The following is a 13,176-nucleotide window of genomic DNA, read 5'->3' as shown; positions in this document are numbered from 1 at the left end:
ACTCGAGCGGAGCCTCGAAGGACCAGACCCAGCCAGGCGCCCCCAGCCTGTCCCCACGGCCCCGGGACAGCCTGGCTAGAGACGGGAGTGACTCTGCTCTCCCCTCCACACCGTCGGGGTCCCGGTCACTGGAGACACCGAGCGCTCCCCATCCCAGCTCCCATCCCTGCCACCTCTGGGGAAACGACCCACATCCAGAAATGCCAGGTACACCTTTCTGCTGAGACTCAGTTCCCCCAAGGAGACCTGGGCTCTCCGGAACTGCTGAGAAAGAAGAATGGACTATCAGAGAAAGAACTTTCTGGAAAGTCATGTCTGCACATGTGAGTGCAGTTATTACACTCCCACAAGGGTGCAGAATATGGTCCTAAAAAGAAACATCTTTCTATCTTGTCTCCCTTATCCCATTAACTCTACATCCTTTGATTTACTTTCTCTTCCCTCTCCCTCTCTTAACCACACTCTCGATTCCTTGATTATTTGGAAAGTCCCGTGTGTGAATAAAAAGATGAGCCCGTCATAAAGAATTCCCCACACACAGTCTAACACACACCATCTGCACCCCCACACACAGCACGTCTCCGCCTGCCCCCCAAAACGGCAGAGGTGGCCCGCCAGGGAGCTGACAGTTGTAATTAGGGAGAGAGGCTTGATTAGCATAACCACAGCAAGGAGAACTCTCTAGAGAATCCAGTGAAAGCCTGGAGAAACTCCAGACACGTCCGGGAGACACACAGAGTTAGGGGAGAGAAGCGTGTGCCCACCGACCACAGAGGTGCCGTCCTCAGCAGGCCGCGGCAAGGCTCGCGCCGGGATGAGCCCCTCGTTCATCCTTCCTCCTTCCTCCATCAACCCACCATTCAACATCCATCCACCTAATCATTCATCTTCCTTTTACCGTCCCATCCATTTACCCATCCATCCTCCTTTCATCTCTCCAGCCACAGATTCATCATCCTCCGTCTTCATCCACCCTTTCAGTCATCCGTCTTTTCACCCAGCCACCCACTTGTCCATCTCTGAGCTCCATCCATCCATCCAGCTGCACCGTCTTCAGTCTCTGCATTTACGTCCTCAAAACACCCCCTTGCTCCCATCCACCCATCCCTCCAACCCTCTACTGTGTGCAGGATCTGTGCCAAGTTCTGTGGCTGCAGAAATAAACACGAGCTGCTCCCATCCGGAAAGATCTCTCAGTCTGATGAATAAAGCCCATGCAGCCACCTCCTCTGCGGACCCGGCATGTTCTGTCCGGGATCCTCAACCAGCACTTTCTGGCTGCCCCAGCCCTGGCCCGGTCACTGTGTGTCCAAGCAGTTGGCCACAGTCTGCGGTTTCTGAACTGTGCCCCTCTCGGAAGCCCCTCAAGGTAACGCCTCCCAGCCACGTGCAGAGAGAGCTATCCTGTCCCCGCTGCCTTCTCTGTCTTCTCGAATGCTCAAGGCCACGTTAACGCCTCTCAGAGATGAGACTCCAGGACCCTGTCCAGCCAACCTGCTTCTTAACCAGCCGTATCGATGTTCAGATCGACTCTTCCCCAGGACCAGCAGGAGAGACGCAGGAAAAGGCAGAGACACTGGCCCGCAGGACAGACCGCCCAGTTCTACACACCTGGGGCTCCCACGACTTCCCTGCACCCTCCCGGCAGCTGTGGGGGTGCAGGGACAGGGAAGACATGGGTCACTGTCTTGTTCTAGAGATGAGGAAACTGAGGTTCCAAGGGGCTGAGCGACTTCCCCAAGGCCACGTCGAGTATCAGTAACAGCGATGCAGTAACGAGATCTCAGGTCACCCACTGCCCGCTCTGTGCCCCCTTCCCTCCCACCCCTGCCACGGGAGCTTTAGACAGGGGACAGGGCTGAGGAGGTGGGTCCCAGAGGGGCTCCTCCAAGGCCCCAGAACCACCCCACCCCCAAGCAGGGCGTGAGGAGGAGCTTAGTTATTATTCAAGACCCCTCACCGCTGGGGCCCACCTCTCCCCCGAAAATCCCGGAAAGAGCACCCCGGAATCCCGCTGCCTTCGACAAGCTCCAGGGTGCCATGCCTCTGCACCTTTGCCTCAGTGTTCCTTCTGCCTGGAAGGTTCTTCCTTCCCTCTCTGCTCGGAAGGGACCTGGCAGCCTTCAAGGCTCGGTCAGACCCCAGCTCAACGCAGCCCCCCTGACGGCTGGGCAAAGGGTCTCTGGCCTGCGTCTGTCCTGTGAGCCGACGCTGACGGCACTCGAGTCTCAGCGCCCCTCGTGCTCTGAGCTCCCTGAAGGACAGACACAGAACCTGTCCCCTCGACAGTAAGAAGCACACAGTAGGGACTCAGAAAGTGTTTCCTAAATAACCAGCCGGGAAGCTGCGGGCACCGGCGGCGCCAGGAGCACAGTGGCTCCGCTCAAACTCAGCCTCCTTCCATCCTCTCCTCGGCCCAGCCAGCCCCGGTGCCACCGGGACGGCCCTGCCCACCTTCACACGTGCAGGGACCCGCTCGAGGGACCCTCCAGCCAAACCCGACGCCCACCCCCAATTCTCCGTCCCTTTGCTGAGTCCCTGCGAGCTCCAGGACCCTCCCCACCTGCACACACCGGAGTGACATCCCCTCGGCTCCGGATGAGGGACATCAAATGTCCCAAGTGATTGAGTTCACTCAGGGGCACATGGGGAGATGATCTGTCCGTGTTCTCCAGAAAACGAAGGCTAGAGTGGATCTTGCTGGTTACATTACCCCCCTGAGAGGCGGAAATGACTCCCAAAGCGGCAAGTGAAATCACCACTTTGTAATCTACTAAACAAAACCAATACCCAAAGAAAGGTTTCTCTGCCGTTTTATAGCAATTTCACCATTTAACTGTCTTTGATTGCAATTCATAACAATGAATAAAGCCCTGGGAAACTTCATCCTGAACGCCAATGATTTTCCCCGTAAGCCAAAACGCGAGGCGTCACTTCCAGGGTGGCTGCGGCCCACCGGGCGGCGAGTGGCAGTGACCAGGGTCACACGGCGTAAGCGGAGTGGTCGTCGTCCCTCCTGCCCGGAGACAGCCACCGAGTCCCCTCCTCCTCGCCTCGCGCCCGCCCCCGTCCTCGCTCAGCGCGCCCGGGGCTGTCCCGGGTCTCAGCCTGCAGGAGCCTCCGTGGGCCCAGGGCCCCGTCACGTGCGTGTCCTCACGGCACTGGTCCGTGGAGTGCTTCCGTGTGAGTGGTCATTCGGCGTCTGTCCCCATCAGACTCCAAGCTTTGTGACGGCAGGGACCTTAGAAACTGTTCCGTTCATCACTCACCTATAGTGAGAAGTTACTGTACAAATAGAAAGGAGCAAGGACAGGATGGGGTTCCAATGCCACCAGCCAGGCACCCTTCGCAAAGGCACAGCAGACGCCCGCGCAGCCCCCGACTCCCCCTGTCCACAGACACACGCACACGCACACGCACACGCACACACACGCACACGCACACGCACACACACCACACACACGCACCACACACACGCGCGCACACGCACACACGCGCGCACACACACGCACACGCACACACACACACACGCACACACACCACACACACGCACACGCACACGCACACGCACACGCACGCGGAACCACAGCGCACGTGGGGAGGCCACGCCGGGAACGGCTCGGGTGGGGCCGAGGATCGGAGAAGCCGCGCGAGCGTGTGCCGGCCAGCGCGGGGTGTAGACGGCCCCCTTCCTTTAAAAAATGTGTAAAATCAAAACGGTCCCCAGAGACACAGACCTTCCAAATCTAAGTCCAGAGAGACAGGTTTATGGATCATTATTAAACTGCTGAGAAAAGATATAAACCAGGAGAATATTAAACATAAATCAGACAAATGAGGCTGCGGCCCCATTAGCGCCGCGGAGACCTGGACGTGGGAGGCAGCGCCTGCGTCTCCCGGAAGCCGGGGGCGGGGCGAGGGGACGGGGCGGGGCGAGGGGACCGGGCGGGGCGAGGGGACGGGGCGGGGCGAAGGGACGGGGCGGGGCGAGGGGGACCGGGCGGGGCGAGGGGACGGGGCGGGGCGAAGGGACGGGGGCGGGGCGGGGCGAGGGGACGGGGCGGGGCGAGGGGGACCGGGCGGGGCGAGGGGACGGGGCGGGGCGAGGGGACGGGGGCGGGGCGAGGGGGACCGGGCGGGGCGAGGGGAACGGGGAGGGGCGAGGGGACTGGGCGGGGCGAGGGGGAGGGAGATGGGGAGGGGTGGGGCTGGACAAGGGGCGGGGCGAGGGGATGGGGCGGGGCGAGGGGAGGGGCGAGGGGATAGGGCTGGACAGGAGCGGGGTGAGGGGGTGGGCGGGGCTGGACGGGGGCGGGGCGAGGGAGACAGGGCGGGGCGAAGGCCTGAGCCTCACGCCCCTGGACCCCCAGCGGGGCTCACCCCAGACCCTCGGCCACCGGACTTGAGGCTGAAGGCGGCAGAAACAGGACTGTTCCTAAGCAGGTCCTGAGCGGCGCTTGCGGGGTGAGTGAGGTGTCCCCCAGCTGTGCTCTGACACCCCAGCCAGGCCAGGGAGAGGGAGACCCTGTCACACCCCAGAGAACTGTCACATCAGCAGGCCGGTCTCCCGAGGAGGCAGAGTAAATGGTGGAGAAGGAATTTCCCTGTCTGCAGTCTGGCCTGAGCCCCAGAACTCAGGACGCTGGGAGGAAAGTCCCACACGCCCTAAAAAGAGCAGCGAGGCCTGCGGGGACGCACTGAGACGCGGCCAAGCGGGCCCCGCGCCCACCCACCCTGTCACCCACTCCTGCCCGGAGAAGGGAGGCCGGAGCTCTCGGGATGGAGCAGATACTGTGGCGGGTCCCCTCCCAGTGCGGGACAGAAGGTGCTCAGCCCCCGCTCCCACCTGGGGGCTTCGCGAGTGCCACCTGCAACAGGCGGGTGTCGCCAGGAGGGGGGACTCCAGCTTGCCCTCCTGGACGTTTCCTGAGCTGTGGAATCCCGGTCCTGGGGTGTGGTGGGTGGAGAGGGGAGGGGAGAAAACAAGACAAAACTCCCATTTTCATGTCACACACCAGACCGAGGCGCTCAGAGGTTACGCGAACCTCCCAGGGCTCCCCACGTGGGCCAGGAGTACGGAGGACCCTGCTGGCCCGCTCCTTCCCCCGCGTGCCCCTCGGGAAAGCTGGGCATGAGACTCCTCTCCAAAGCCCCCTCCCCACTCACGTCCCAGGGGCAGAGCCCCGAGCTGGCCTGGGCTGGACACCAGGGAAGGCCAGGCCTTTGTCCGGAGCCCCGTGGGCATCTGAGCCCCAGAGGGCGAGGGCAAGGCAGGGTGGCCCGAGGGTCCCCACCACCCCACACACACCCCTCGCAGTGCATCTCTTGTCACGACAGACAACCTTTGTGAAGAGCAGGGCAAGGCCAGGATGACCTCTGCCCCCCACCCCAGCTCACTTCCACCATCGCCACCTGCCGTGGCAGAGCCTGTGCCAATCTTGAGTGGCAAAAACAGACACTTATTTAATAAATTGCTTTCCTGGGGGAAGGCATAAAGGTGAACCAGAGTAGTTGACTTAAAATAATTTGGAATGTTTTAACCTGGGGACGTCAGTGTGGAGTGAACAAGGTTCCGGTCACAGGACAAGCCTCCCCGCACCAGAGTACAGCTCTGCTGTTTGCCGTGACAGTCTTGGCACCACTGGTTTACTCGAGGAGCGTTTACTGAGCACCCATGACACCCTGGGTGTGTCACACGCACTAGAGCACAGCAACGAGGTGAGACCCGGTTCCTGGCCTCCTGGAATTTGCCTAGTGGCTACGATCCCAGCAAACAAGGCAGGTGCAGACTGGAAACAGCGATCGTAACAGAGCCCTGACGCCACAGCAAGCACCGTTCTCAGCCTCTCACACGTGTTAACTCACCCAGTCCTTTAAGGAAAGTTCTATTATTAGCTCCATTTTCCACATGAAGCACAGAGAGGTTAAGTAACTTGTCCAAGGTCGCACAGCCAGAAAATGGGGAGACCAAGAACCACCCCAGATGTGTCTGGTTCGAAGCCCTTTCTCTCAAGCCCCTCGCTCTGCACCTCTTGTGTGACAAGACCCGTGAAAGAAACAAACTGGGTGATGGGGCAGAGCGATTCGTGGAGGCCGTTCTCACGGAGGGAAGCCAGGCGAAGCCTCTGTGGAGGGAGGCTGGAAGGGAGCCATGGGAGTAGCAGGGAGGAGCCTTCCAGAAACTGTGACACGGATGCAAAACCCAGCACGTTCAGGAATAAAAGGCAGGCTGGGGAGGCCGGAGCCCAGGGGAGGCAGGCAGTGGGCAGGGCTAGGGCCGGACCCAGATCTCCTTGAACAGGGAGATTACATTCAGAGTGCTCAAGAAGCCCCTGGGGAGATGCTCTGTTTCGGGAGGAAGGTGGCCGGGGACAGGACTCCAGACACTACAGAGTCACCGTTCTTACACGCTGTTAATCTTCACGATCACCTCAGAAGACAGGACTAGTGCCCTCATCTGCATTTTTATAGATGTGGAAACTGAGGCACAGAAAGTTTAGATGCCTTGCCCACGGCCACCCAGCACACACGGGGAAGCCAGGGCTGAGGCCAGGCCCCTCCAACACCCAAGTTCCGCCTTCTGCTGCAGCCTCCAGGCCCCTGGACACCCCTACACCCAAATCTCCAAGCCCAGCCCCACCGTGGGCCGGGCCCTCACTCCTTCCAGCCCCCACCCTCCTGCCCCAGGGGCTTCCTGCAAACTAGACGCCCCAGGTCACAGGTCACAGGTCACAGAGGGGGGAAAGCGCTGACACACAGGCCCGAGTCAGACGGTCCCTGGCTACAGTGTGGCGGCATCAGGCTCCCCAACTGTTGTTTACTAATAAATCCCTGAGAATTTATAATAAAGCTGATGGGGCCTGACGGATGGGCCCACGACAAAAGGGAGCCAATTACCCAACACTCTCAGCTGTGATCTTAAAACAGATGTTTGAGTGTGTAAAATTACGGCGTGTGGTTGGGAGCTGCAGATACAATCCCAACCTTCCCTTTTATTGCCACTCATAAATGTTCGATGTGGGGAGATCCACATCTGAAATTCAGCTGCTGCCATTTTGTCCCACGTTCCGGAAGCCCAGGCTACGTTTCAGAGCTGGCGTCTCGGTGATTTACCCTCCAACTCCAGCGAACAGCACACAGAAAAGAGTCGCACACACAGTCCCCCCCCCCCCAGCACAGCACAGCGGGACACAGGCCGCGTTGATGCTCCAGGTGACCAAACCTGGACCAGCAGACTGGCCCCTCCCACCCTTCCGCAGCCCAGCCCAGATCAGCCTGACTCTTGGCACATTTATACGGCCGAATGGAAGGGTGGGTTCATGAACATTTGGATGTGATTTGCACACGAGTTCTCTGGAACTTTCTCAGCCACGCACAGTGTAGACTCCAGGCAGCCCCGCAGCCAACCAGCCACTCGGCCCAGCTCCTCCCCAGCCCCCCTGCTGCCAGCCTCGCCCCTCCTACCCCACCCACCAAACGGGCCAGACCTCTCCACGGTGCAAAGCAGAGCCGCACTGCTGTGTCCCAGCTTCAGGATTTCCCGAGGCTCACCCACAGCCTCAGGAAAAAATCAAGGCCCTTGGTCCAGGTACAAAGGAGGTCCCTTTGCCTCAGTAGGAGAGATGCAAATGTTCTGAGCCCCAAGAATTCCCTCCCGAAGAGTTCACACCTCCCCTGGGATGCTGCTCACGTGGTGACTTACCTGCTAGTCCCTCAAGGGCCCCCCCCCCCCCGCCGTGTTGGCACAGCCCCTGACCCAGGCCCGGTAGCCATGGGCAGCCCCCAAGACGTGCTACACACACCTACTGAGCTAGCATGTCACACTCAGGCAGCAGTGCCCCCAGCAAAGGTGCCAGGGCTGAGGCACTGTGACTTGAGGGCCAGCTCTCTCTGCGCAGGCTCCCAGGTGCCCTCGAGCTGCAGGGGCCAAGGTGAGACGCCTTCCTCCTCCCGCTCATGAGGCCAGATTTCTCCTCGCCTCACAGACCCTCTCAGGGACCCTCGGCCTCTCCTGTAATCTAACCGTGCTTACCCAGACGGTGTTTGTCCTGCGTTTCACAAGGCCCCTTTCGGATGAGCAGCGCCCTCCAACCCCTGTATAAAGTCAGGGCTGCAAGGAGGAGGGAGCTTTTATGCGACTCCACACGGTGACAGCATCTCATCAGCCGTCCCTCTGGCCACTCTCTGCCCTGAGCACTGGCGGTCCCTGCTTGTCTGTGGGCCGAGGGGCGTCAGGGCTGGAGCAGAGGACGTCTGGCTCTGGGCGGGAGTGACCCGGGCTGGGTGGTCCCGGGTGAGTGGAGGAGGAAAGCGGGCGGCGGGGACTCACAGCCAGGTTTCCGCGGTTAAGGGGGCTCCCAGGTGCTACGAGTAGACTCAGAGGGCACGTGCTTTTAGGAGAAGCAGTTCCACGTGTTGCAACAGGCAGGGGCTGTGTTCAGAGCGGAGATCCCAGGAGACACACGTGGGAAGATTGGTTTGGGAAATGTCCTCTCTCCACGGCTCCCTCCTCCAGGCTGTCCCCTCTGTCCCAGCCCCTCACCAGTGCAGCCAACACCCACTCGTCCTCTGCCCCCCGCTGCCAGCTGCTCCTCCTCAGCTGCTCCTCCTCGCCCCCCCCCACAGGCTGCTGTCGGCCACCCCTTCCCCTGTCGGCCCCCTGGACTAAGCGCTGCGTGAAGACAGCTGTGGCCTTCAGTGTCTGCGTCACCAGCCCGGGGCAGAGCCCACGGCTGCTCAGAGAACAGCTTTGGAAGGGACAAGGGAGCCCACAGAGGAAGTCCAGGCTCCCACCTGTTGGGACCTGCAGGTCCCCAGACGGTTGCCATGGCACGTGGGGCGACCTCCCCCACCGCAGCCCACAGGGAGGGGGCCGAGGCAGCCACGCCAGATTGTCGGGAGCCATTTATTCCATGAACTTAAATTAACAGGAAGCAATTTCATTAACAGATACTGCTGCTTGACGAGCTAGCTCCAATTTAGGGCTTATTTTTCAAGTGTCCTTAAAAGCTGTGTGGAGCAGGCTGAACAGCTGAACCTGATGTAATGGAAATTGCTGAACATGGATGCCTCCCCTGGGGACACTGGGGACCGAGAGGCCTTTCCCTAGACTGCGAGGACCCCTGCAAGCCTCGGAGCTTTCCTCCACGTTGAGGCAGGGGTGGACGGGGCTGCAGACGGAAGCCAGGCTCTGGAGGCCGTGGCTCACTGAGAGAAGGGACCTCGACTCAGCAAACGCTTCTCTCCCTGGAGAAGATTCCCGCCCGGCCAAGGGAAGACACAGAGAGAATCGCAGTCGCCTACCCGGCGAGGCCAGGGCGCACAAAGCCCCAGGAGACAAACCCAAGGCCAGCACCCCAGAAAGAGACGCCCCACGCAGGAGGGCAGATTCAAGGGCCCTCCGGACCTGGGGGAAACCGGACACTGTTCAGAGAGACCCAAAGTCCCGCAGTCAGAAATACTAATAGTTTCAGAGAAATTCCAAACTTCCCTTGGCATGTTTTCAGGAGCGCTTTGCATTTTCCTCTCTTCCTACGGCACAGCTGTGCTCACCCCGCCTTCCCCTCCTGCCCAGGCCGGTCCGGCACCCTCAGCTGCGGACACGGACCAACAGCCCCGTGGCTTCTCCTCGCCCCGCACCCAGCGTCTCCAGCCCCAGAGCGAAGGCACAGTGCTCACCTGGGAACTTGCTAGAAATGACGGCCCAGGGCCCAGGGCAGGCCCACTGCATGGGGGGCCCAGCAACCGTGAAACAAGCCCCCCGGGGTGCAGAGGCACCCTGCGGCCCGGCCTCACCTCCGAGGAGAGCCCGGGGCTGATCCAGGGCGAGTCCTCCCACCCCGGCCGCTCCCTCCGCTCCAGCTGCGACTCTTCTGCCCGCGCTGCGGACGGCGTCGCAGGGCCCCGGGAAACGGGCTGTGTCGGGAGGCGACTCGGTGACGGGGTGGGCGTGAGGGAGGGGACAGGCACCCTCACAGGCTAGGAAATCCGTCTCCTTCGTGCCACCCAGCACTGGCCCCTCGGCCTTGAGGCAAAGAGAGGAGACCAAACTGGGTGTCGGGAGGGTCGCGCGGAGCCCGGGCGTCCGCAGCTTTGACTCACTTCTCCGCAGCGATGCCCGGACCCGGGGCCACCGCAGCTCCCTGGGAGTCTCTGTCCACAGCCGGCGCCCGTCTCGCCCCTGCGGGGCCACTGGTGGGGTCGGGAGGGGCTCCAGCGCCGGGTAGGGTGGCGTCACGTGTCACTCCCTCCCCGTCCAGGGACTGGGGACAGGCCACGCTGGAGGAGGCCGGTGCGTCTGTGCCTTAGGTTGCCCTTCAACACGGCTCCTGCAGAGCCCGGGCTCCCGCTGGGCGAGGGCGCAAGGAAGGTCCCCGCAGCCCTGGGGCCTGGTGACGCGGGCGCCTTCCGACTCGGTCTGCTGCCCCCTGCGCTGGGCAGGGCAAGTCACCTGCCCGGCGTTAACACCTTCATCCTTCCTGACTTCGATGCCTCCCGCGTCCATCAGCCCGTGTGACGGACGGGACTGGGGCGACCCCAGTTTCACAGGTGGAGAAACTGAGGCCCCCAGCGGTGAAGTCCTTCCCAGTCGAAGTGCAGCCCATGACGGGCACCGCCTGGGAACTCGCTGAAACTGTCACTCGGGCTGCACTCTGACCTCCTGAGTCAGAGTCTGCATTTTAACCGGATCCCCGGGTGAGTCTGAGAAGCGCCGGGCTGGTCACCTACCCAAGGTCTGGGGTCAGCCCGGGACCCTCCTGTTGGCGCCAGCAACGCCGCGCTCCGGGCGGGAAGGGGCTCGGGGGTTGGCAGCAAAAGCCCGACTTTCCAGCTCGAGGCTTCGGTTTTGCTTTTAGCTGCCCCGAGGGAGACGGGGCGGCTGCGTCCCGCGAACTCCTGGGCTCCTGGCGGAGTCGGAGCCGCGAGCGGACGCGACCGCGGGCAGAGGAAGGGCGACAGCGCCCCCGCGTGGCGGCACCGACACAGCCGCGCACGCAGCACCGGAGCCCGCTGCAGGTGCATCCGATTAAGGGAGTTACTCCAAATAGCGCCACATTCAGAGCAAATTTCCTATAGGCAAAAGCCCCCCGTTCTAGCCACACAACTTTCCAGAATATTAACACTCTTCGACAGCTCCGCCGCGCACCGCTCCGTGCGATCTGCCTGCTGTGGCCTTTGCTCACCCAGAACACGGGAGTTGGACGAGGTGACTCCAAGGAGAGTTCCACTCCTCTGTTTTCTTCTCCACTGACAATATTGCACCTCTGTGTTACAGTGTTCGCGGAGCCTCCTCCACTCCTGCTTCACGCCCGGCTGCAGGGGGCAGAGCCCGCCCTTCAGCTGTGGGACGTAGGAGGCAAGGACAGCAGTCACCGAGGAAGGCCCTTCACCCAGCCTGGCCTCCCCCACCGCCGCAAGGGCCCTCGATTTTCCCATCCCGTGCAGCTCACGGGCTCCTCCTGGCGACCCCACCTGGGTCCTAGAAATCTACCCACTGGCGCTGCCAAAACATACCCTATCACCAGGGCCCTCCTCTTCTAGAACACCTGCTGATCTAGCTTACCCTTGGAAATGCTTTGCTGGGATTTGCATCCTAGAAACTGAGCCCCTGAGATGGTCTTCCAGGTGTTTCCAGCTCTCTCTTCACCAAGCATTAGCCGGGTCTAATCTAACAGACCAGCACATTTTCATTAAGTTTTAAAGTGCACGTAGAAAAAAACAACGTGAGACCTCCAGTGTGTGGTGGGTAGGGGGCTGTTAACCTGTGGCAGGATTCCAAACGTCACAGTCCACCTGGCCTTTGAAGGATGTGAACCCAGACACAAGTAGCAAAAAAGGCCCAAGACAAACAGCTTTCTATATTCTTATTCTGTGCATTGTGCTTGAACCTGGGGAATCCCACAGGAATTGGGAGTCCCCCCCCTTCTCCCTGTCCTGACATGTGCCAAAACTGGAGTGACAAAGTCAGGTTGGCCAGAGCTGGAAAGCGTTCTGTATTTTTCTTTCACATCTTCCGAGGTCTTCCCTTCCTCGACTAGCCAGAAACTTAGACCTTTAGCTTCCCAGATGCCCCTACCTCAACTTGACCATTCTGTCTCCTAGACTGACGCTTAACAGGTCACCTCCTTCATTTCTACACTTTTTTTTTTTTTTTTTTTTTTTGAGACAGAGTCTCACTCTATTGCCGGGGCTAGAGTGCTGTGGCGTCAGCCTAGCTCATAGCAACCTCAAACTCCTGGGCTCAAGCGATCCTCCTGCCTCAGCCTCCCGAGTAGCTGGGACTACAGGCATGCGCCACCATGCCCAGCTAATTTTTTCTATATTTTTAGTTGTCCAGCTAATTTCTTTCTATTTTTATTAGAGATGGGGTCTTGTTCTTGCTCAGGCTGGTCTCGAACTCCTGAGCTCAAACGATCCTGCTGCGGCCTCCCGGACTGCTAGGATTACAGGCGTGAGCCACCGCGCCCGGCCTATTTCTACACTTCTTGCAGCATCTGCTCGAAAGAACAGCATCCAGTTCACAAGGACGGCAGCCTTCCAAGTTGGAGGGTCACGTCCCAGGGCTACCCCAGCCAGAGCCAAGAAATGCACTGACAACTCCAAGACTCCCACGGTCTCCAGGCAACTGCCAGGAGCTATCCCCATTCACACACAGGACGATGCCCGACCTCCTTCCTCCCAGACTGACGTCCCATTTTACACAGGCCAAGCTTCTTGACCAAACACTCAGCACCTGTGGCCATGCTGTTCTTTGGGAAGGTATCAGGCCTGGCACTTACCTCTATGCCACAGTGTGCAATAACCCGCCCAGCTCCTACGCCTCTGAAGCACACCCCACGGCACCTCACTCTGCTGGCCACTGCCGCTTCCCACCTCTGACTCCCCTCCTCCCGCACCTTACGCATCATCGTTCCTCTCTGGCAGCTCCTTGTTTCTTTCAAAGCTTCCACTTCCTCTTCCTGACACATCCGAACACAATCCTTCATTCCCTAAACCAGAACCGCAGCTCCAGCCAAGCTTCCTTCCACACCCACCTGCAGCCTCAACCTTTCAACTCCAGCCGTACAACTTCTCAATCTTATCCCAGCTCCCACCATCATCTCCAAAGACTCCAAAAGACTTGAAGCTCCACATACCCAAACACACCTTTTATTCCCGGTTTTAAACTTTGAAGCC

The sequence above is a fragment of the Eulemur rufifrons genome, chromosome 10 (assembly GCF_041146395.1).
Source record: "Eulemur rufifrons isolate Redbay chromosome 10, OSU_ERuf_1, whole genome shotgun sequence".
Taxonomy (NCBI): Eukaryota; Metazoa; Chordata; class Mammalia; order Primates; family Lemuridae; genus Eulemur; species Eulemur rufifrons.
The sequence above is the reverse complement of the archived record's forward strand: the minus strand, read 5'-3'. Positions refer to the sequence as shown.